The following is a 23740-nucleotide window of genomic DNA, read 5'->3' on the forward strand; positions in this document are numbered from 1 at the left end:
CGTTGCAGCTTAAGGTGTACACCTTGTTTGTTTTTTGTTTTTTGTTTTTGCAGATAAGGCAGTGCCCTTTCCCTGGTTTTCTATACAGATGTATATTTCGCTGCAAGTTGATTAGTTGGGCATGGTATTGCCTTGCTGGGGAGTGGGTGAGGCTGGGTGGAGGGGGTGACATTTGCAATTGTTGCATATTTGCAAAAGGTATATGAACAGGTTGTTGTCGCAGGGCTCTTTGGTAAGATATTTGCGTGCACAATTTTTTTTGACACATGCTTATTATGGCGCATTTGGATAACATGGAGGGACCCTCTGGTCTGTCCCTTATGTCATGGAACATGCGAGGCCTCAATAACACCTGCAAAAGACGCCAGATGGTTAGTTATTTGTTGCGACATAACATTGACATAGCTTGTTTACAGGAGACACACTTGCCAAAATCTGACAACGTCCTTGTAGCAGCTAGCTGGGGGGCACAAATATATTTCTCTAACTATAGCAATTATGCCAGAGGCTTTGCCATCCTAATCCACAAAAGGATCCCTTTCAGTGCCGGTAAAGTGATAGAAGACAGTGAGGGTCGGTTCCTAATTGTTACAGGTACACTAATGGGTCACTTTATTGCTGTAATATGTGTCTATGGCACAAATGTGGACACCCTAGCATTTTTTTCATGCCTTACAACTACGTTTGTTGATGTTAGAATCCTGTCTGATTATTATGGGTGGTGATTTCAATTTGTTATTAGATCCCACACAAGACAGCACATCCACAGCACCTGACAGTAAATCACGCTCCCAACGTGCGTTGCAGGACATTTGACAACAATTTTCTGTGATAGATGTAGAGCGCACACACAACACCACATCCAAGTCCGATACTCACTATTCTCGTTACCACAACACCTGGACCAGAATAGATTATTGGTTAGTCTCTCCGGGAATTGGTCTGGTTCCGGGCTATCGATACGCTGCCATGGACTTATTCTGATCATTCTCCTGTGGTACTGAGGCTCGCTATCCGTCGCCCTTGGGGCTTTGAACGGCAATGGTGGTTTCCAAGCAGGGCACTCCAGGATCAGGTTTTCAATGCATAAGTACGTGAGGCCATTGAAGATTATTTTGCTAAAATACTGGATCGGTGGATACGTGGGCGGTCCTCTGGGAAGGTTTTAAAGCATATATCAGGGGTTTTTGTATTGCTAAAAATGTGGGAGTCCTCAAAGACAGGCGCATCACCCTGGCCCCCATTGAGCAGGACATATTGGCCTTGGGCACAGAACTGCTCAGAAATGCTTCTGAGGAGGCAAAGACTCGGCGCTTGGCTCTTTTGGTAGAATGTCGTGATGCGGCTGACAGAGAATTGCTCCATTTGGGTAAACACCACACAGCCAGAAGATACTGGGAGGGCGACTGACCTGGCAGGATTCTGGCACAAATGCTTTGTCCCCCTTACAACAGGGCGTACATTACTGAGATCTGCACTCCTTTAAGCCAGTCAGTCTATTCTACCCCAGAGATTCGGGACACCTTCTTAGATTATTACAAGATCCTATACAGTTCTTGGATCGAAGGCCACCTTAGGGCCCAGGAGAGACTATTTGTCAGAAATTGCACTAGTTTACCGGGAGAAATATATGCAGGACTTCCTAGCTGAACCAATATCCCAGGAGAACATTGTAGAGGCAAGAGACGCACTCTAAGGATCCTCTGCCCCAGGTCTTGATGGGTTCTCGGGGACTTTTATAAGGCCTATAAATCCATTCTTGTGCAACGATTGATTGAGGTTAATGCAGAAGTGCTTGAAAAACAAGTCCTTCCCCCTACCTTCTGAGAGGCCGTCATTATTCTCCTTCCTAAGCCTAGTAAAGACCCATCTTTTTGTAGTTCCTATAGATCCCTTTCATTATTGAATTTGGATTATAAAATATTGGCTAAAGTCATTGCCATTAGACTTTCTCTGTTAATGGAATTTATTATTACCCCTGCACAGTCTGGATTCATCCCACATCGTTCCGCCTCCCTTAATCTTCGGACCCTCTTTGCTGTCATCCATAGGATAGACTCTGTGGTTCCTGCAGCGTCGGTGCTATTAGGTGCCGAGAAGGCTTTTGACTCTCTGGAATGGCCTTTCTTCCTTTCGGAAATGCATCGCATGGGTATGCAGGTTTTGTGGCCACCACAGCTCTATTGTATCATAGCCCCAGAGCTAGACTGCGTATAAATGGCAAGTTATCTCAACCATTCCAGTTGACGCGTGGCACACAACAGGGATGTCCATTATCCCCACTTTTGTTTATATTACCTATGGATCCTTTAATTATACACTTTCAGGAGTGCCCTCTTCACCGGTTCCTGCAGTTCAACACAGGACCATTATTATTTTCACTGTATGCAGATGACACTATATGTGCATCATCCACAAACCAATCTTGAGCCAATAATTTGGCAAATACTTCGATTTGGCCGTTATTTAGGGCTCGGCATCAATTGGCACAAGTCTGTAATTTTTCCGCTAACAGATAGCACGACCCAGTGGGACTGTGGGTTTTCTCTTGAATGGTGTCAAGATGCAGCCAAATACCTCGGCAATCACATACATTTGGACACGGCTAGTATCATTAGCTTAAATTATGGTCGAGCCATGAACTCTTTGGAGACACAGATAGAACGATGGCTATGTTTTTTCCGTTGTCAATAGCTGGCAGGGTCACCGTAATCAAAATGATAGTGCTCCCTAAATTTTTATATTTATTTATAATATTCCCATCCCCCTCGCTAAGTCCTTCTTTTTGCAGCTACATCAGCATCTTCTAAGGTTAGTTTGGGGGGGTAAACGGCCTCACGTTAGCTGGTAGACTTTGACTCTTCTGTATGATAGGGGAGGTTTCAGTGTCCCAGATTTACATGTATACTATTTAATAGCTCAGTGTAGTTATGCATATGCATGGTACCACCCGGACGGACAAATTCCCTTCCTGAGACCAGAGGCCGACTTTGTGCTGCCTCGGAAGTTGTCTATTGTGCTACCTACAGGTGTCCCTAGAGACCCAATCAACATTCAGACCGTATCCACTACTAGCTGGGCATGGGATAAGTTACGGAGATTTCTGGGACTTAACTCACTATACTCGCCAGCATTGCCCCTCCCAAATCCCCTGTGGCTCCCCATTCTGGACGAAACACTGGTACAATGCACATTGGCCGAATTTAACATCACGAAGATAGGGGATCTATATTCAAATGATCATGTCCTCTCCATATCCGATGATACTCGGTTTCACGACAGGTCTTTCATGGATGCCTTTATAATGCAACGTATTCACTCTGCACTGAGAACCACACTCCCTACTTATCCGATTGACCTGGAACCCATGGCCCCTCTGATGTTGTTAATTGAGAGCAAGACGGGTACCCATCTAATTTCCAAAATGTACAGGTCCTGCTCTGGCTTTTGGCCAGTTTCTGATGTTAAAGTGCTCACTGCATGGGAGCGCGATCTTGGCTGTCCCATTACGGATGATCAATTTGAAAAATGTTGCATGGTGCCGAAAGACGTATCCCTCAAAAGCAGGCACAAACTCATTCACTTTAAATTACTCTGCAGATTATATAACACGCCAGCTTAGTCACACAAAATTGACCCGTCCAGGCCGCATCACTGCCGCAGATGTTATGCCCCCCCATGCGGACTTTGCCCATCTTATGTGGACTTGGCCTAAATTACAGACGTATTGGGAACAATTACATGCCACACTGGGTGCAATTACCTCACTGACGCTTCTTCCCACTCCAGAAATCGCTCTCATGGGATACACTGTCAACTTTCCCCAAATAATTAGGAGGTTTGCTGCACTTGGGCTATTGTTTGCTAAGCGGGAAATAGCGCTGCTATGGGGTAAGAAAACTGCTCCTACTCTACAAGCTTGGCTGTGCAGCCTGGCATATTGTCATATAAACTGTAAATTTAATGCCTCCCTAATGCCAAGCTTTCATGCCCTAAAGATATATGGGACCTGTACAGGGCATACATTGAGGAGAGATGCCAAGAGCCCACCTCCAGGTTGAACATGGCATAGTACCAGAAGGTATAGGATGATGGCTATATCATTGGGCAGGTGATCTAGATTTTCTAAAGCGTCATTGGATTATCGTGGCTGTATATGTTGGTATCATTAGTGGACAGGTGTGGGGACAATTCTAGAATTAATAACAACTGACATGCTGAAGATTCGGATTGGACAGACCATGCGTTTAGACAATTTTTTTTTGTTATTTTGAACACTCAAACAGCTGTCATGCCTAATATTTTGATTTACATATTGCAAGTATGTGATTGTTTTGTGACGACGCGCCTGACAAGGTACCACATAAGATATTGTTTGTTAATTAATGTGTAAGAAAACTGGAAAATAAAGATAAAAAAAAAACATTTTGGTCCTTTCCATTGCATGAAGAGAGACAGTTTATCTTCGTATTCAGATATCAAAATAATGCTTTGGTATGGTGCCGCATTCCACAATGGTATACAATAAGCCCCTCGATCTTCAACTAGATCTTGAAAATAAATCTGAAGACCCTACAGTTGCCATATAATTCAGTTCTGGTTCAGTTTAAACAATGACCTGTTGGAGGCATCAACGACATATGAAGCATGCCAAAAAGATACCATTGTCCTGTTGAATAAATTGGCCAAAACAAGCATAAAATGCAACTGACATTGTTAATATACTGTTAAAAGGAACTTGTGTACCAAGGACTTCACATTGAAAAAGGAGCAAGGAAAGTGTCTCAACACCAAATGTCTGCTTTTTGAATATGAATTCTCCTACCACACAGAGAGAAGTCCGAATGTTCCTTTGAGTAGTGGACTCTGTCATCAGTAGATTCCCAACTTTTTTCTAATGGCAAAGTCTCTACAGAGGCTTACACATAAAGATGAATCTGATCCGCTACTGTGGGACCCCAAAAGCATGAATGTCTTCCTCAAACTGAGAGAAAGTCTCAGTCATGCCATGACTTTAGGAATGCCACATTACAGTAAACATGCCACTCTATATTGCAGTGAGAGAGAATGGTGCTCTCCCTCCTCAGTGCTCACTCAGAACCTTGAAGATTCATAGAGGCCAGTGGGCTATTTTTCAGCAGCCTTTGACCGAGTAGCCACAGGATTCCATGGATGCCTAAAGGCAGTGGCTGCAGTTGGTATCAATTTTCAACTTTGTGAAAAAAGCAACATCACTGACCTTGTAAGCGAACTGCTTCCCAGCTTGGACAGCTCTGCCTGGTAGTTGTTGCCCGAACCCTTTCCAGGTCTTGAGTTCAAGCCCCTCCTCCTCCTGCAGTTACCTGCCTGCGCCTCATCCCTGGTGGGCCAGTGGGGAGTGATGGAGAAGGGTTTTCACAAAAAGAAACCTGCTCAGATTGATACCCCCATAATACATACTAACAGTGTGCAGTGGAGACTAACATACAAATCACATGAACACGAGGGAAAACGCTTGGCGCATGCGTGCACTAATGTGAACTAATGCATTTAAGAACTAAGTCGCATTTACATTTGCGTTACGAAACAAACAAAGTTAAATCATGTTTAGGCCGCTTTTCACATCTTGCATCATGCTTTAAAACCAATCCTGAAATAATGCAGTGTTTGCTTTAAGCTTCAGCTAGGAAAACAATAATGTGGAATTGTGCGAAGGTGGGATGTAAACAGTGAAAAGTGCATTATTATGTAATTAGGAATGTTTATGTGTCTATTTGCCATAGTGAGCCGAATGGGCCTCCATTTACCTGAAATTAGCCTGATAGATGAGGGGCTGGAAAGTGAACAAAAATGACACGACAAAGCAGACAGAGGTGCTGAGCACTGCAGAAGAAGAATAAAAGTCCAAGGTCAATCAGCACAGAGAACACTCTATGTCTGCCAAATGGATGAAACTAGGCTTGGGATCCAAGACTTCTTCCGCGAAAGTATCAGAAAAATACATGTGAATAAATGTGAAAGTATCAAATATCAAATTAAACGAATGAGTCAAAGATGATGTAATATAGAACAATGAGCATATGGAAATTGTGAATGGGAACTTGATGGTGTGACAGACCAAATCCCAAACTAACCAATGAACTGACGAGCTTTGCCAATTGTTCCAACTGCTCTGGGATTGACATGTAAGTTTTAGGGAATAACTGGGGTGCCTTTGGGGTGTGGTTAGGTGTCTAAGGCAAGAGTTCAGAGGAGAGAGGGGTGATACATCGCAGTCCGTCAGTTTACAGTGAGGCCTGGCTGTTCCTGTCCTTGTTCTGTTCCTATCCCTGAAGTCTTTGTTCCTTGACTCTATTTCAGGGGACCCCCCCACTGCTTCCTTGGCCAGGGGGGTGGTATTTCACTGATCTTTGGGTTAGTATTATGCTTCTGACTCGTACTTTGCATAATTATCTGCAAATGCATTTTTGTCTCTGAAACTTTTCTCTTGTCATCAATCCCCTCCATCATATGTATCTTGTTTCGCATTATTTTGCTGAAACTTTTGCCTCTTCTTCTATCCACGCCTTCATATGCATATCGTTAAATTGATGATAAGTTTGTCACTGTCCACATTTGCTGATGTTTTTCTCTCCCTCTTGTGAATTTCATTGTTTTTATTTGTGACCTATATGCGATGAGCATTGATATTTTACAATAATTTGAGACAAACTTTATAAACCTTACAGAGAGTCTGTGATTATTTAGCTAAATAGTTAGTTAGTTAGATAGTACTATTATTACCATCAACTATTGAACTGATTGGTCTGTCGACCGAGAGAAAAGACAGTTGATGCACAGGTTTAGTTATGTATTTAGAAATGTTATCCATGAACCTGTGGAGGAAACTAAATTGATGTCATTAAAACTTGACCTCCAGGGCATCAGGGATTTGGGAGAATGTGTAAGGGCCATTTGTATTGTATTGATCCCTGATTAGGAGTGGTGAGCGTTGGATCAGTTTTCTGGTAGCAGAGGGTGGTTTAAATATTGTATAGTTTGGTAATAATGATTGATTATTGATTATATGTTGTTAACAAGAAAAGTTAGTATCTTGTTCTATGATGTTTAGAAGTACAGGTACGGAGGTACCTGAGGAATCCCGGGAATGGAAATTTAGCCTGAAGTAGGCAGAAGAAGAGTGTGGATAATGAAATCACCTTCAGAAGTACTTTGTCTGTTGTAATAATTCCAAAGCTACGCAGGGCTGTAGGTCTTATATTTAATGACAATTTAGTATGTAAGTAGAGTGCCTGCAATAGTAAAGGGTCCACTTCCGAAACTCTGGCCTTATCCCCAGAGGAGTACCAAGACCTCTTTTCACACCAAAAAAGTCCTCTTGTGAAACTTTAGCCCTATCTCTAGAGAAGTACCAAGTCCTCCTGGAGCTTGTTTGAGGGGTAAATTAGCGCTGGTCGTTATTTTTACTCATAGTGGAAGAAAATCTCTTTGAAAGGTGAAGACTATCTCATTATTTAGTGGAACAGACAAGGTAGCATTTTTTTTGTGTTGTTACTAACAGAATTTGATTAAGAAAACAGGAAAATACTGCTGTATTCTTTTGTAAAGGGAGGGTCAGTAGCAGGAGTAATACTGATGTCACAAAAAGATTGCACTGGCATTGGTCAGGTAGCGAGCATGAAGTAAGCTCGGATTGGACGGTTGGTGTGAGCTACGCTGGTATTGGTTGAGATAGTAGAAAAGTAGAGAGTTGTGATTGGACGGTTGTTGTGAGTCGTGCTGGTATAGGACAAAAACTGACAAATAGAATAAGTAGAACTATGTAAAGGTTTCCTTGTTTATTTTGCAGTGAATACATTAGTTTAAAAGGTCAGAAAGTGAATCTGCTTAAAAAATAAAGAATTTCTTTTAAAAGGTCATACCCATAGTGACTAGAGAGGGAATTCCTATTCCATCTCCAAAAACGCCTGCTTCCTATATGGTGTTGAAGCGAGGATTCCATATATGTACTTGGTTAGAGAATTGGGTAGAATACACAAAAGATGATGGTGTTATAGCTTTCACACAGCATGGTTCGTTTAATGTAAGGATTTTGCAGAATTTGAGAGATCAAATTAATTTACTAGAGCCCAATCCTAGACCTACACAATATGAAGCACTAGAAGAATGGGAGGTAGAAGCATTCAAAAGAGAGAAATATTGAGGCGTTATGAGACACAGGGATATATGACCGTACGACGCGTACTTTGACAACGCGTACCGTTACCATGCTAGTTTAACAACGCAAGTCGTTACAACGACTTGCGTTGAGGGGCACTGGATAGTAAATAGTTTTATTTACTATTCCAACTCCAGTCCCCGTGGACTCTAGGGAAGGAGTTGGATAGTAAATTAAACTATTTACTATCCTGGAGCGCCCCCCAGCGCAAGTCGTCATAACGACTTGCGTTGTAAAAGTAGCGTGGTAACAGTACTGCATTGTTAAAGTTTCGTCGTAAAGGATGTTCCCCGAGACACAGACGTTTTATGAATCCATTTGCGAAAAGGGAAGATAAAATGAAAAGATGGAGGAGGGCTGTGATAACGGAAGGTTTATACCCAGTTTTAGTTGCTGAAGATCAGACAGGAGGCAAATGTAAAGAGAAAAATAAAAATATAGAGACTTGAAGTTTAAGAGATGATCCGAACGATTCTGATGATGAATTGTTAGAGGACATTATGACCAAAAGACCTCAGCCATATGAAGAAAATTCAGGGGAGATGACTCCAAGTGCACCACAAATGGGAACCCCATTAAATCCACAAGTCACAGAAATAGCTAGGGTAGTACGAGAAAATGAAATGAATTTGTTGAATAAGGCAAGAATAGAGCAGGTACAGAAGTTAAATCAGTTAAGTCAAATTGCAGAAGCATTGACGGTACCGGTAACCATTGGTACCCTAGTTCCATTGTATGGAGTAAAACAGGATTTTTCAAAAGTACATAAGTTGGCAGTTCCAAGAAGTAGTGTCAGGAGTGGAATGGTGACGGTAACAAATGAGAGTGGACAGGCTGACCCAAATACTACATTATTAGATCTTCCGGTTTGTAAGAGGATAACAGAAACCCCTAAAAGAAGTATACAGATAGACCCAAGGAGAATAGGGCTGAGTGTCACTTCAATGGCAGGGAGTTGAGCGGGTCCTTCACCACCGGAATTAAATGATTGGATAAAGGAAATGGTTAAGCAAAAACCACAACCAAAGGAATTTTGCCTATAGCATCATGACTGGATAGGTCATCTGTAAAAACAGGCAAAATGCGTGTCACAATACAACCAAAATTACATCAGTAATGTCTTGGACAACGGGAGTGTATTTGGGGGGTGAGAAGGCACGGACAACAGGAGTGCGGGTGGGGAGGGGGTGAGAATGCGCAGATAACGGGAAGGAGTAGAGAAGGCAGTAGGGGAACATCATTAAAGATAATAATGCTCACAGTCTAAATAGCAGGTACTGTGTAACTCACAAAGTAAAGGGGCCAGTAGCCAAGGGAGGATATAAATGACGACATGGCCGTATTAAGGAGAGACTAACAAGCCTGTACACAAATCCGACTCAGCATTTACAAAAAACAGACACAAGCCAATGAAAAATGTGGGTGGTGGAGTGGGTGGGGCTTCCCTCACGTACTGAACTACAGCAGATCTTCACCAGAGCAGCGCTTGCGCACTGGCTCCAGGGTCGACCTAAAAACTAGTCTGTTTTCAGTGAAAAGATGTGATGTATCCATGTTACGTTTTAGAGGCTTTTCCGTAGGTTGCACTAGTCCTATTTACACAAGTATGGGTACCATTTTTACTGGGAAGGCTGGATGGGAGAAGATTTGTAGCACCCTGCAGATTCTAGGTTTCCTCACAGAAATATTAGGAAAAGTTGTGTTTTCAGTTGATGTTTGATGTTTGCATTGGGTTCTTGGTAGAAAATCCTGGTAAGAGCCACACAAGTCACCCCACCTTGGATTACGCTAGGTGTCTAGTTTTACAAAATCTGCAGGTTTGCTAGGATTCCCTAAGTGTTTTGAGTATGGGTGCAAAATCCAAAGAGTCTAACATTGAAAATAGGGTTGGTTTCTAGTGAAAAGAAATTGATCTATCCATGTTGTGTTTTGAGCCGTTTCCTATTGCACTTATTAGGCCTACCCACACAAGAGAGGTACCATTTTTATTGGGCGACATGTGGAAATACAGCATACTATCAAATGTATTTCTCTGCATCTGTGCCTTCCAAATAAGAGCTAATGTGTAATAAAGAAGACATTTTGAAAAATGCCATCTGAATCACATACTAGTATGGGTATCCACAAATTAAGAAATGTACAAATAACATCTGCTTATAGACTCCATTTTGGTGTATATTTCAGAAATACATAGATTTCCTTGATACTCATTTTCCACTCTTTATATTTTACTATATTGTACCATATGAATTGCTCTATAAGTAGTACACAATGAAAACCATTGTAAGGTGCAGTTCAGTTGTTGGCTGAGGGCACCTCTAATTCATGGAAAAACCTACAAACCCTACATATCCCCACAACCAGAAGGGACTAGCAGACATAATGCTCTATTGCTTTGGAAAATTGGCCAGTGTGACAATAAGTTAAAAATGAACACGTTTATCACAACTGCTGTTTTTCCATACTTATTTAAAAAAAAATTATTTCAACAGTTAATTTGTTTTATATAAAATATTGAGGGGTCTACACAAATGATTCTTAACTGAATTCAGAAAGTTGTCTACTTTTCAGAAATCTATAGCTTTCAGGATCACGCAGGGTTTTCGCTCCAGTTTCCACCACAAACTGGAAGTAGATTGAAAGCAGAAAAATTAGGAAAAATTGGCTACGTCTTTGAACAGTGGGAAAACTGGGTAATAAATTGTTTTTTTGATTCACCTCTACATGTTCCTGAAAGCCAAGAAAATGGTGGCTTTAGTACAGAAAACCTTTTGAGGATGCCATTTTAGGGAAAAAAACAGCAACTATTTTGTGGGCCACTTTTGTCCTACTTTGGCCCAAAAACATATTTAGCTTTATTTTGGCTATTTTCTCAGTCCCCTTCAGGAGAATCCAAAAACCCTTGTTACCTTTGGAATTTCCAGGATGTTGGAAAGAAAGGACGCAAATTTGGCATGGATACCTTATGATGAATACAATGTATAGAGGTCTTTACCTTCCGCTCTACCCCTCATGGAGATCACACCTTCTCCAGACACTCAAGCCCCCTTTAAACACCAGGGGCCAGATGTAGGTAAATCCATTTTACCGATTCTTAAATACCGAATTTTACCGAATCGGTATTTAAAAATCGGAAAATGATATGTAGGTAAAAAATCTGTATAATTTACCGATTCGGTAAAAGTCGGTATCGGATGATCGGTATTTACCGATCGGTATTTACCGATCGGTATGTACCGATCGGCATTTACCGATCGGCATTTCCAATGCATTCCTATGGGCCTTTTGGCCCATAGGAATGCATTGGAAATACCGATCGGTAAATACCGATCGGCAAATACCGATCGGTAAATACCGATCGGTATTACAAAAAAACGTGCAGCAAACAAAAGTGAAACTTAACACAACAGCCAATCAGGTGCAACCACCCTCCCCCTTCCTCCCAGGAAGTGCCTGCCCAGCCAGCTGCAACTCATTAGAAAGTTCTGGAGACAGGCAGAGCAGAGCACACAGAGAGAGGAGCAGGGAGAGAGTTGTTTGTGTTTAAAACCCAGGAATAATGGCAAGCAGCACTGAGAGCCAGAAGGCAGAGCGAAAGAGAAAAATTAAGTTCAGCAACACTGAGCTTCAAGTCCTAGTTGAGGAGGTGGTCAGGGTGCACACCCAACTATTTGGGAAGCTGTCCCTCACCCTGGCTGAGTCAGCTAAGCTAAAGCTGTGGCTGCACATAGTGGAAAGGGTAAATGCAGTGGGAGTCACCACCAGGAGCATGGAGGAGTTAAAGAAAAGATTTTATGACCTCAGGAGCCAAACCAAGAAGAAGCTTGCAGAGCAGCATAAACAGGCTGGTGTCACTGGAGGAGGCAGGAATCCAGCATCCCCCCTGACTGAGCTGGAGGAGTTGGTGGCGTCTACCATCGAGCGAGACAGTGTGGTGGGACTGGGAGCAGTGGACAGCTCAGCCCGAGCCAAATCAAAAGGTAAGATGCATGCGCAGCACAACACCCCATACCAAGCAGCATCCCTTAAACCTCTGTGCACAGGCCAAGCCCAGTCCAGTACTGCTAGCACTATGCAGGAGCAATGCATTATGGGAAATGTAGTCAGCTAATATTAGACCATGTATAACTGAACAGACATCAGCAAGGCAGTGAAAGTATTGCAGAATCATGAAAGTTAAATGTGTAAAGATTTATTTATAGTCACTGTGACACAGTAACAATCAATGTACATACGCGTATTTACACCTAGGGGCACCATCAGCCAGGCAAGGCACATCGACACCAGGGACTGCAGCAGCGAGGGAGGAGAGTGAGGAGGCAGGGCCAAGCCATGTGCAAGCATCGCAAGATGAGGAGGACACAAGTGGCATTGCACAGGAGGAGGAGACAGACCTCACCCCCGACCTTCCACACCTGTCACAATCACCTGCATTAGTATTCTCTCCGGAGACTTCCCCAGTAATGCAACAGGCTGCACCTGCAACACCACCAGCCAGGAGGCGACTCGTGACCACACTGCCCTTGATGGAGGCAGCATTAGATCAGGCTAAGCAAACTCCACCTATGCCTCATGCTGCACTGCAGGCAAACACTCATCAAGACACCATGCACAGACGTCGCCGCATGCCCAGCACTGCAGGAGGCACTGGAGAAGGCACTGTCTTCCGGGGGCTGGAGGGAAGCATGGTGCGCATCCAGCGCATGCAGGGCAGATCCATCCAGGCCTGCCACCGGCAATTCCGTGCCCTCAATCAAACTGTAGGAGAGATGGGGAAGGGCATTAATGATATAGCCAATAGCAACAGGGACATGGTAAAATCGAATGACAACCTAGCTGCTGGTATTACGTCTGCTATCACGCAGCTGTGCGATAAGATGGACCACATCGAGAACGCAAGGCGCAGGGACGCCCGCGCTACCAACAGGGCGCTGAATCGCCTTGCCACTGCCACTGCACAGCTATGCAGGAGAGGAAACAATATGCAGGAAAGCCTAACACAAAATACGGCAGAGGTCACAAGGGGCATAGCCAAAATAACCAGTGCCCTAGAGGCAATGATGATCACAAATGCTGCTCACAATGCTGCCCTGGATGTGGCTGAAGGAGAGGACAGTAGTAGCCGCAGCAGCTTGGGTAGTGCTGTGGTGCCTGCTCGTAGGAGCCGGAGGCGCGCAGCTGAGCCTTCAAGCCTGGAGGAAGGCAGTGGGGATAATCCCAGTGTGTCTGGGAAGCGGCAGAGAAAGTGACTCTCCAAGTTTGGGTGAAGTAACCCTGGACATGTTGTCCCCACCTTTGTACATTTTAATTTGTTGCACCTAAGTGCTGTAAGTTCGTGCCAACAGATAAATACTTTACTTCCATTCACAACCTGTCTGTGTGTCATTACTTACTCAGAAATAGTTGCTTGTTATTTCCTCACGCCTGTATCTCCCATCACTTGGTGTTGTGACTCCAGCAGGTTGTATGTCAGGCACGGCATTGTCGTCGTCATGATCCTCGTAGTCTGACAACTCCACCTCTGTACCCTTTCTCACAGCCAAGTTGTGCAACATGGCACAGGCAGCTATGATTTTGCAGCATGTTGTGGGGGTATACTGCCTTGCGCCTCCACTCTTGTGAAGGCATCTAAATCTGCTCTTCCAGATGCCAAATGTCCGTTCTACCACATTCCTTGTACTTTTGTGTGCCCGGTTATACCTCCTTTGGCTGGGTGTGGAGGGGTTGAGGTAGGGAGTGAGGATAAAAGAACGTAGGGCATATGCACTGTCTCCTAAAAGGGAAATGGGAATACATTACTCACATGCATACTTGTAAATCTCACTGCAATATGTGTGAATGCTGTCGCAGACTCTGTCTTACCTAGGAGGTATCCTTCGCCAAATTCCCCTGCTGACAGCCGTTCATAGATGCCGCTGTTCTGAAATATATAGGAGTCATGTGTACTTCCAGGGAATTTAGCTACAAGGTCTGTGATGACGTACTTTGCATCACAAATCACCTGGACGTTGATGGTGTGGCTTGACTTCCTATTGCGGTAAATGTATTCTGTGGCAGCAGGGGGACAAATGGGGATGTGTGTCCCATCAATGCATCCGATGATATGGGGAAATCTTGCCATCTGGTAGAAGTCTGATTTTGTTTGTACCAGTTCAGCATGGGTGGATGGAAATGAAATGTAATGCTCCATCCTGTGCAACATGGCGTCAAGGAATCTGTGAAAAAACCTTGAGAGGCTGCTCTGGGTCACCCCTCCCACCACAGCAACCATGCTCTGGTAGCTCCCAGACGCCAGCAGGTGGAGGCTGCACAGCACCTGTACATGTGTTGGAATTGCATGTGCCCTTGGGGTGGGGTGCTCCAACAGTGGTTTAAGGTCCCTGATGAGCTCCATGATGGTGTCTGGAGCCAACCTGTACCTTTGTAGTATCTCCTCCTCTGTCAGCATGAACAGGGTGACCCTCTGCCTGTAGACCTGCTCCTGTCTCAGCCATTCCCTCTCTCCTTCCTCCCGTAGCCGTAGACGTCTTGCTATTACATAGAATGCCGCCATTGTGCAAACAGAATTGCATTTTGGGTCCTTTTTTATAGGCTGCATGAATTGCATTTTGGGTCCTTTTTTATAGGCTGCACCTGGTTACCACCTGATTTGAATCCATGGTAAATACCGACTCTTAAATACCGATTTTGAGGCAAAATCGGTATTTCTGAGCCTCCCTACATCTCAATGTTCAATTTTACCTATTCTTATTTACCGATCGGTAACATTACCGATCGGTAACATTACCGATCGGTAACATTACCGATCGGTAACATTACCGATCGGTAACATTACCGCTAGGTAAAATTCCGTTATCGGTATTTTACTGATCGGTAAATTTACCGATCGGTAAATTTACCGATTCAGCCTATTTTTGGTCACCTACATACCGAATGCTCAATACCGATCGGTAACGGCCGAAAATCGGTATTTTCGGCCGTTACCGACCGGTAACGGCCTACCTACATCTGGCCCCAAGTGCCTGATACACAAAGCCTTTGCCCTATACAAAACACTTTCTGGGTAACCAACTTTTTGTGAGCAACCCTCCCACATGGGTAGGCAAGGACCCACTGTGCATTGTCTTTGCCCAGTGAAAACCCCTTTAAGGAGAGACCACTCCCTATGGGAACCCAAGAGCTATAATGTTTCTAAGTGCCTACTACACAGCTCTATCTACTAGTTTTAACAGAGAGCCCACTCCTTCCAGACATGTAGTTTTACCAATCCTCTGTTCAAAGAAGTTCAAGAGGTTGTTGCAGAATGCTTACAATGGGATGATATAATTGAAGGCAGCTGTGGAGTTGGAGAACTCCTTGACAATGGTGAAGAGTTCTTTGAAGTTGCTGGTTTCGGCCTTGAGTCTAAGAGTTAGGGCTTTTTTCTTTGTGTCTCTTAGTTGTTGGTGGTAAAGTTTGAGGGTAGTTTGTGTGGGGATCTTACGGTTTTAGTTTTGTTGAGCCTCCATTTTCTCTCAAGTTGTTTGCAGTGTTGCTTGAACTCCCAGAGGAGGTCCATGTGCCAGCAGGGTCATTTATTGTTTTTCTGAGTCTTGTTTCTTGTGGGAGCAGTGCGGTTCTCACAGTCAGTGAATCATTTCTTGACGAGCTTGGTGTCAAAATCGAGGTTCCTGGAGCGGTTCAGTGATGATTCCTGACTGTTCGTGTTCTAGTTATCTTTGGATACTTTGGTCAGTGTTGTGAGTGATGGTACTTTAGGTTTTTCTGGTGGGGAGGCTCCATGGACGAGCATCTTGAAATCTTGAAATGTATGATTTAGTGGTCTGGTTATGTGAGCGGGGTCATTTGGGTGGTGTGATCATGTTGTTGGAGGAGAAAATAGGGTTGAAGGTATTGCCTGCTGTGTGGGTTGGTCCTTGGGCAAGTCTGATGATGCTGAGGCTGTTGAGGAGGGCCGTGGAGTTCGGGTCTGCGGTGTCTTCCAGTTGGAAATTGAGGTCACATAGGAAGATGTAGTTGGTTGATCTGATGGAGAGGAGAGGAGAGCGATATAGACTGTGAAGTGGTTGCAGAATTCCACTCTGGGGACCAGGGGTGGAGGTAAGGGTTCCCTTAAAGGTGGCATTGTAGTCCATTTGTATTTTGAAGTGGAGTCGGTCCTTGAGGTTGGTGTCCTTGGAGGTGGTGCAGTCAATCATGTTTTTGTCGATGATTGTAAGCCCTCTGCGTGGTTTGTGGGTTCGGTCCAGGTGTATGATTTTGTAGGCAGGCAGGATGACTAAGGTGATATCCAGATTGGAGGCTCGGTTGAGTCATGTTTCAGTCAGGAAGAGAAGGCCAGGTGTGTTGCTGTTGAGGAGATCTCAGATATTGGTGCAGTGTATTCTAAGGGATGGGACATTGAGGATCATGGAGGACAGTTGGTGTGGGGTTGTGGTGGTGATGGAGTGTGTTATTGTTTGGAGGTGGTGGTGTTGTTGTCTGAGGTGCTACAGGTGAAATCCCAATGGGTGCAGGAGAAAAGTCCTACCATGGTATTGGGGGATGCATGTTTGCCAGTGTATGTTGTTGAGGGTGTGGAGGATGGGGAGGAGTAGTGAAGGCATTTGTTGCCCTCTTTGGCAGCTGTGGTCTTAGTTGGATGGTCATGAGTCCAGGATTCCTGGTGCTGGGCACGGTCCAGTACCCGGACAGGCACAGACAGGCTTGCATTTGGCACTCCAGCAATATGCCCGCTGTGTGGTCTAGCTGCAGCCTGAATCAAGTAGGTCTTGCTGTGGGTGGGGCTTCTGTTGGCTGGAAGAATGGTGAGCTGGAATACGACCTCCAGAAAGCCTAGACAGCTTCTGTGTCACTGGGTCAAAAGGCGGTAACTGGATCAGGCTGGAACCAGCAGTAACTGGAGGCCACTTGCTCGTGACAGGATAGGTGTCCAGGTGCCTACTAATGCAGTTGCACTGCTGTCTGAATTACGTATGTCTTGGGGTAGGCAGGGTTTCTGTAACTAGAAGAATGGTGAGCAGGAAATCCCAGGTGGGAAAACCAAGGCACCGGTTCTGTCATTTGGTCAAAAGGGGGTAACTGGATCAGGCTGGAACAAAAGAGAAACTCAAGGCCACTGGCAAGTAGCAAGCAAGGTGCCCAGGTGCCTACGGTTGTGGGGTGAAATAATTTCATATAAATTATATAATATTTATGTACAAATGTAAACAGCCCCTGTGTTCTAGAGTATTTCATTGGCTTAGCCATGGAGATTAATGGCATAGCAGCACAACTGTCCTCCCAGGAGAGCTGTATGTGGGGCAGTTTGGTAGGAAGGTCTCCTTAGTTTTAGTGCCAAAGGAAACATCCCCAATGTAAAGCACAAGTGACAAATGTTGTTTCAAAATTTTGGTTCCAATATAAGTGCCTTTTAGAAGGAGTTTTGGACTTTCAAATTCCAATGACTGGGCAATCTATTTTGAATTGCATCTAAACAGAGGGATATTATTTCAGAATGTCTTACTCTGTATTCTCACGTGGCACTAATCAAACCCTATCAGGAGCACATATTCTATCACAGAGACATAAAGGGTTTATTTGACAACATAATCAATTGAGCTTACCTGTGCACACAACCACTGCAAGGAAGAGAAGAGTGGTGAGCTTCATTTTGCTGTAATGGTAAGTATTTCAAGTCGTCCTCGGGATGAAACCTGGAAGATGCAAAAATGACAAATTATACTGGAATACAATACCAAAGGGGTTAGGTTGCCTCAAGTTTTTGGGATCTTCTGGAATAAGGTAATAATACTTTCCAGTTGAAAGCGACATCTCAGAACCAAATGCTTTTTGAAGCTTTGGTGAACTGGCTTCTTATACTAAAAATACAACCTGACAAATCAACGCACTGCAACAGTATATTGTTTGGCTAAACTTTTTAAATCAAATAATTGCTCCAGGAAGTTAGCAAAATAACTATTATACAGGCAACCATTCTATTGCCATTTAAGGAACGTTCAGACTCATTGATCTGAGAACATAGGACTGCAGATCCATTCACCAGAACTCTACCTAAAACTGTATTAGTCTTGGAAATATTTGTGCAGTGTAGAGCACATCACCTGTTTGAACAAGTCTTGCATATTAAGAAATAATGAGATTACAGAGAAATGCAATTTGTCTGTCCCAAAGCAATGTTTCGCCATGTCAATAGTGCTGATTCCGTCTAGGTTTTCTCATGTTTATTGTTGTAAACAGCAATATTCTCTTATTGTGAAGTTGATTTAACTCACAGATCATTTCAAAACCAATTGAAATTGCCTTCATATCAACATTACAAATGTTTTGACAGATACTATATAATACACACAGCATTGCCATCCAGTTTCTATTGCTTCCTTAGACCATGACATTCTTATATGGTATTAGATTCAAGATACACTATGCATTTAGCAGTAACTGTTTGATCAGGCAAGATATGCTACTACAATAAGGAAAGCTATTTGATGTTTGGAAAACAAACCAACATCTTACTCTACTCATCAACCATCTGTTTCCTTCAACCCCAACATATTGACTGAGTAGATGACTGTTCACTATTGTTATTCATCAAGTAACATTTTTGACTTATTTTTCTATTTTATAGTTTGTGTACTTTTGTTCCTAATCAATATGAAAGATAATTACATGATCTAGAGTCAAACACTCTCTTGAACGACAGATTCGCTAAAGATTTGAATTTGGAAAAGTAAATTCCTCTAAATTGGAAATATGCCCCTTTGGGTGACGTCTCTCTGGCTAGCCTCAGTAGGTAACTGGGCCTCTCCGCTGTAAGTTGTCAGGAACCTCTGCATCCTTGGCGACTCCTTCAGGCAGCAGGGTTGTACTTCTGGCAACAGGACAGTCCTTCTTCCGAGTCCAAGAGGGTTTTGAAGGGTTCTGAGAGTGCTACTTTTATCCCAATTGCCAGTCTGTTGGTGGTGGGATAAACCCTTTGTCTAATATTCCACCTTTCCTGGGTTTGGTTTTTAAACTGGCAAAGGACAGACATGCCTAGGTTTGAGCTGCATTGTCAGATAAATGGCAGGCAGGCCTCAGAAGTCATGAAGGAGTAGGCAAGTCCTGAGGCAGCCCCTCTGAAGCTCAGGAAGTTTACGTGGCACTCCAAGTCATCCTCCACAAGAAAGCCATCTACTGCCACACATCCAGAGACCTTTTGAGCATATGTCTGGGAGGAATACACATAACCCCACAGGAGAGCCATTCATGGTTATGTGATTCTGTATGCTGGAGGACAGGCACGTTTGGTTTAGGTAGGAAAAGGCCAACTTCCTAAAAGCAGTATTTTCAGAACAGTAACTTCAAATCCAAGTTTGCCATGAAAGAAGATTTAAAATTAAATTTCATTTGAGTATAAATAGTGGCACTTATTAATTGTAATAAGTTAACTCAGTGTAACACAGGTTAAACTGGCAGCTAAAACTGCACTTTAGGCTGCAACGGCAGGCCTTAGACATGCTTTAAAAGGCTACTTTAGTGGGTGGCACAATCAGTGTTGCTACGCACTAGAGGCATTTAATTTAGAGACCTTGGGAACATGAAGTAGCATACACTATGGATTTATAAGTAAATTAAATGAACCAATCATTTGTAGGCCAATTTTACTGTTTTAAAAGGGAGAACAGAAGCACTTTACCTTTGTAAGCAGGGGAAATGTGCACAGTGTTTAAATGCCAACAAAAACAAGTACAGAAAAAAAGGCAGAAAGAAGGCAAACTTTTCGGGCGACCCTGCAAGATGGGCCATGCCTAACAACAATTAATTACCAGTCTGCTGCCTTTCTCCTACTGATTACTCATTATAATAATTCCTTAATGATTTGCTACTCTTCTATATCCTCTTTGTGCCAGGAGGCTTTTGGATAGTGAATGTTGCACTTTATAAATGCATATAAAAAAAGTATAATAAATAAATACATTTGGATCATCCTGCCTCAGCAACTAGAAGGGATCCCTCTATGCCCAAAATGAATTCTAATGCTGTTTTAGTGACCATTATAATTGATTACTGAAGTGTGTAACCAATTATATTATGAGATATACTGATTGCATTATCTCCACACTTTCTAACCAGTATAATTATTTGGTTACACAGAGCTTCATTATTGTTTGCAATTCTCCCTGGTTGCAGCACAAAGTTGACTGTAATATTCTTCCTAGATCAAAATTGTCCATATTCCACAGGAAGTATAGTTCTTCAGCTTGATATCTAATTTAACTAAGTATCATTGAATTAAGATTGGTACCCTTCTACTTAACAGCAACACAAGATCGGCTTCAACAACAGTCTGGATGTAAGGATTACATTTGGCAGAAAAGAGATTATTTTCTTTGATGGATTTCCGATAAACCGGGTTGTGCCAGTAGTCTTTAAGCAGAAATCATTCATATAGATTTTACCTGGAATATGGCTCATTTTCAGTTTAGTATAATTTACAATAATTGTTACTATCAGTAATAAGTTGGTACTGAGGCTTGCTGTGAAAATTAGATGCAGCAAACGTTGTGGTAGAATGCATGGGAGATTGTTGCAACCCAGCCTGTAGCATCTGTGGTGTCAGCAATACTTCCTGGAACCTCAATGGGTGGAACATCCAGGCCATGAAAGACTGTCATGTTTATAAATAAACTAATTGCATTGCTTTCTGTGTGTATCAGCTTGCTTGCTGTCGCTTTTGTTCCTTCACTGTAATACCGGCCCTTTATGTTTATAGCTTTGCTCCTTTTTCAGTTTCCTAACCTTCTGCCTGAACTTTGACCTATGTTTTTATTATGATTTGGCTTAGTTTGCTTCGTTTGGTCCCTCGATTCCTCTTACCTTTTTCCAGGTTTGCTTCCAACCTGGAGTGAGATATTTATGACACCTACTTCCTCCACCTTGGTTTAGGCTCACTGGGCCTTGCCATTCAGAAGCCAGTAAAGATAACAATGAAAATCATCATTGTTATTACATTGCTTCTACCTGTGAAAAGTGACAAATGTTTAACTTGTAAGAACACTACTGTGAATCCCCTGAAGTCTGAGACACACAAACCAGATGAGACGGTGGTGGCTGTTTCTTTTTTCTCTCACTCTCTCTTGTCTCCAGCATTTGGTCCAGCCATCCATGCTTACTAATGTACAGGCATAATTACATCCTGGGAATTGATGTGGATTGTCAGTAGACTCTGCTGTTCAAGTTCTGAAGATCCTTTACAGTTTGCCAGACTGTAATATTCTTTGCAATGAGTTCTGATCCTAATCTGCTACAGGTTATGGTGCAGGTCATTATTTACCACTAGTAGTGAACAAGCATATTTATTAAATTGTTTGAACCAAATATCTCCGGCTCTATGAGCTTCTATTAATTCAGCTTCGGTAGTTCCACTTTTCATTCAATATGTGACTCCATACAGGCTTTGAAAGCCTATCATATTAAGTACACTAATACAGTGCCTCCCGATAAATTCACAGGAGATCCACAGTTTTTTGGGTCTAACTTGACTCAGGCTCAACTGCACTTTTTTAGTGTGACTGCACAGTTTTCCACCAGTTCCTCTAAGGTTGCAATCATTTGATCTTATTTGGTGAAGGATAGACAAATCTGGACAAAGCCCCTAATCTTGAACACAACTCCTTCAACAATATGCATTCTATTTAGAACAGTTTAAAGCAGAGTTTGATCGACAATATATGACGCAAGCAGCACACCTAGCCTAATCACTTTACGGTAAGGTGGTAAAGATATTATTTCCTTTATTAGTAAATTCACTCAATCAAGGTCAAAAGCAGTATGGACTGATGAGGCTTCACCCACCAAATTCTATCATATACTAAGAGAGGATCTTAAAAATTATTTTTTGGTGGTGGCCAGTAAAACAACCAAATGTAATCAATGAATTGATTCAGTGCGTCAGATATATTATCAGCAAAGACAATCGAGTACAGAAAGATGTGGGAATTTGTGTGGATCGAGTCCAACGGTCCAACTGACACCAAGCAAGTCACACCTTCGGATGTGCCCATGGAAATTGGTAATGCATTCAAGTTTTTGACCCAAGCATAAAAAGAACAAAAAGGATTTCCTATGGGAAAGCAGAATGTTTTTGGAGCACATTTGCACAGCAGGAGGAAAACAATAACACCCATCCTCAATTTGGAAACCAAGGTCAGGTGATTCAGATCTACAGGTGTCTGCTGAGAGTAAAGCAGGCTTTTGTCAAAGATCAAGCTTACCACCTCATCTTGCCCACTTTAATGTTAGACAATATTAGACCTCGGGTATCTCTTTGCTTTATGGACCTACAAGTCGCTGAATAGCAAAATATTCCTACAAGTAGAAAGACCAATCCTGAACCCAATATATTTATAGACTTTACGTCCTTGACCACAGGAAAGTCGTAAAGAGACTTTAGAACTTGTAATTGCCGTATTAACATTTAGAACATTGTGACAGCATCAGTTTTGATTTAATTGAGTCTCCTAATTTCCACATTGTCTTAGGGCCCTATTAGTTTCACCTATATGATTCAACATTGCACTCGAAATGTGCTAAAGCACAGTTTGCCTTGCATGTATTAAAACAAGAAGGTTACATATTTTATACCTCCCAACAGGGAGAATTATTGTACAATAGAATTCCTTTCAAATGCTTAGATTCCAAATAGTGGGATAAATTGGCTAACGGTGAAGGAGGATGAGCATTTGAAGAAATATATTGATGAGAATTAAGCTGAAGGCGTCATTAGACATTCCACATTGCTGACAGGTGCACCTATATACCCTCGCTATGCAACAGCTGCCTGTATTCTTTCATTGTGAATGTATCTAATCTGTCCCATTTCTACCCCACACCCCTCTTGGCCTCCACTATTTCTCCCTGCAGTAAGCCCCCGCCGTTTCCCATGCTGAAGGGATGCCTATGTAGCTTCCTGTGCCTGTTACTCCAATTCAAGCTTATGTTTGATATCAAATGCCTTAGAAGCTCACTTCTATCATAAAACATCTTTAAGAGCATCCCATTCATTAGCCCTTGTATCTGTGGACCCCCGGTTGTTCTCCAAGAAGAGCTATAGGGCCTCTTGAATGACAGAACAAAAAGTTCTGTCATATAGCGCCTCAGGATGCAGACGCCATGTAGGAATAGGCGGGGTCCCTCAGAGCCACCAGTAGGTTATGAGCACCGGATCATGATCAGACAATAATCAACCCAAGTGCACCACGGCAACCTCTTAGCCAATTCTCAGGATACCAGGATTCTATCCTTCCTGTCATACATACCATGTGTTACCACCTTGCATGTGTATTCTAGACTCGTCGAGTACATCGCTCTCCATTCATCAATACAGTCCATCCTGGACATAGTCACTGCTAGTGCCTTAGACATGCCCAGTTTGGTATGATGCTTGGGGGAGATCTGTCCAGATCACCATCTAAAATACAATTAAAGTCACCCATCCACAGAGGGGTATCCCCAGGCTGGGTGGCAGCACGTTTAGCGCCTCCTGAAAAAAAAACTCTTGTC

The 23740-nt window shown here is 42.9% G+C and overlaps 1 long non-coding RNA gene across 1 annotated transcript in view; it reads right to left on the reverse strand.

Annotated features, from left to right (window-relative positions):
• LOC144766857 (uncharacterized) overlaps positions 1 to 17892 on the reverse strand; it is a 227276-nt gene extending 209384 nt beyond the window's left edge. The window contains exon 1 of the long non-coding RNA XR_013597958.1: positions 17803 to 17892. This is a non-coding gene — a long non-coding RNA (uncharacterized LOC144766857). The remainder of the gene's footprint in view (positions 1 to 17802) is intronic.
• Positions 17893 to 23740: the final 5848 nt, after the last annotated feature.

This window comes from Lissotriton helveticus, chromosome 7, assembly GCF_964261635.1.
Source record: "Lissotriton helveticus chromosome 7, aLisHel1.1, whole genome shotgun sequence".
In the NCBI taxonomy this organism is placed as follows: Eukaryota; Metazoa; Chordata; class Amphibia; order Caudata; family Salamandridae; genus Lissotriton; species Lissotriton helveticus.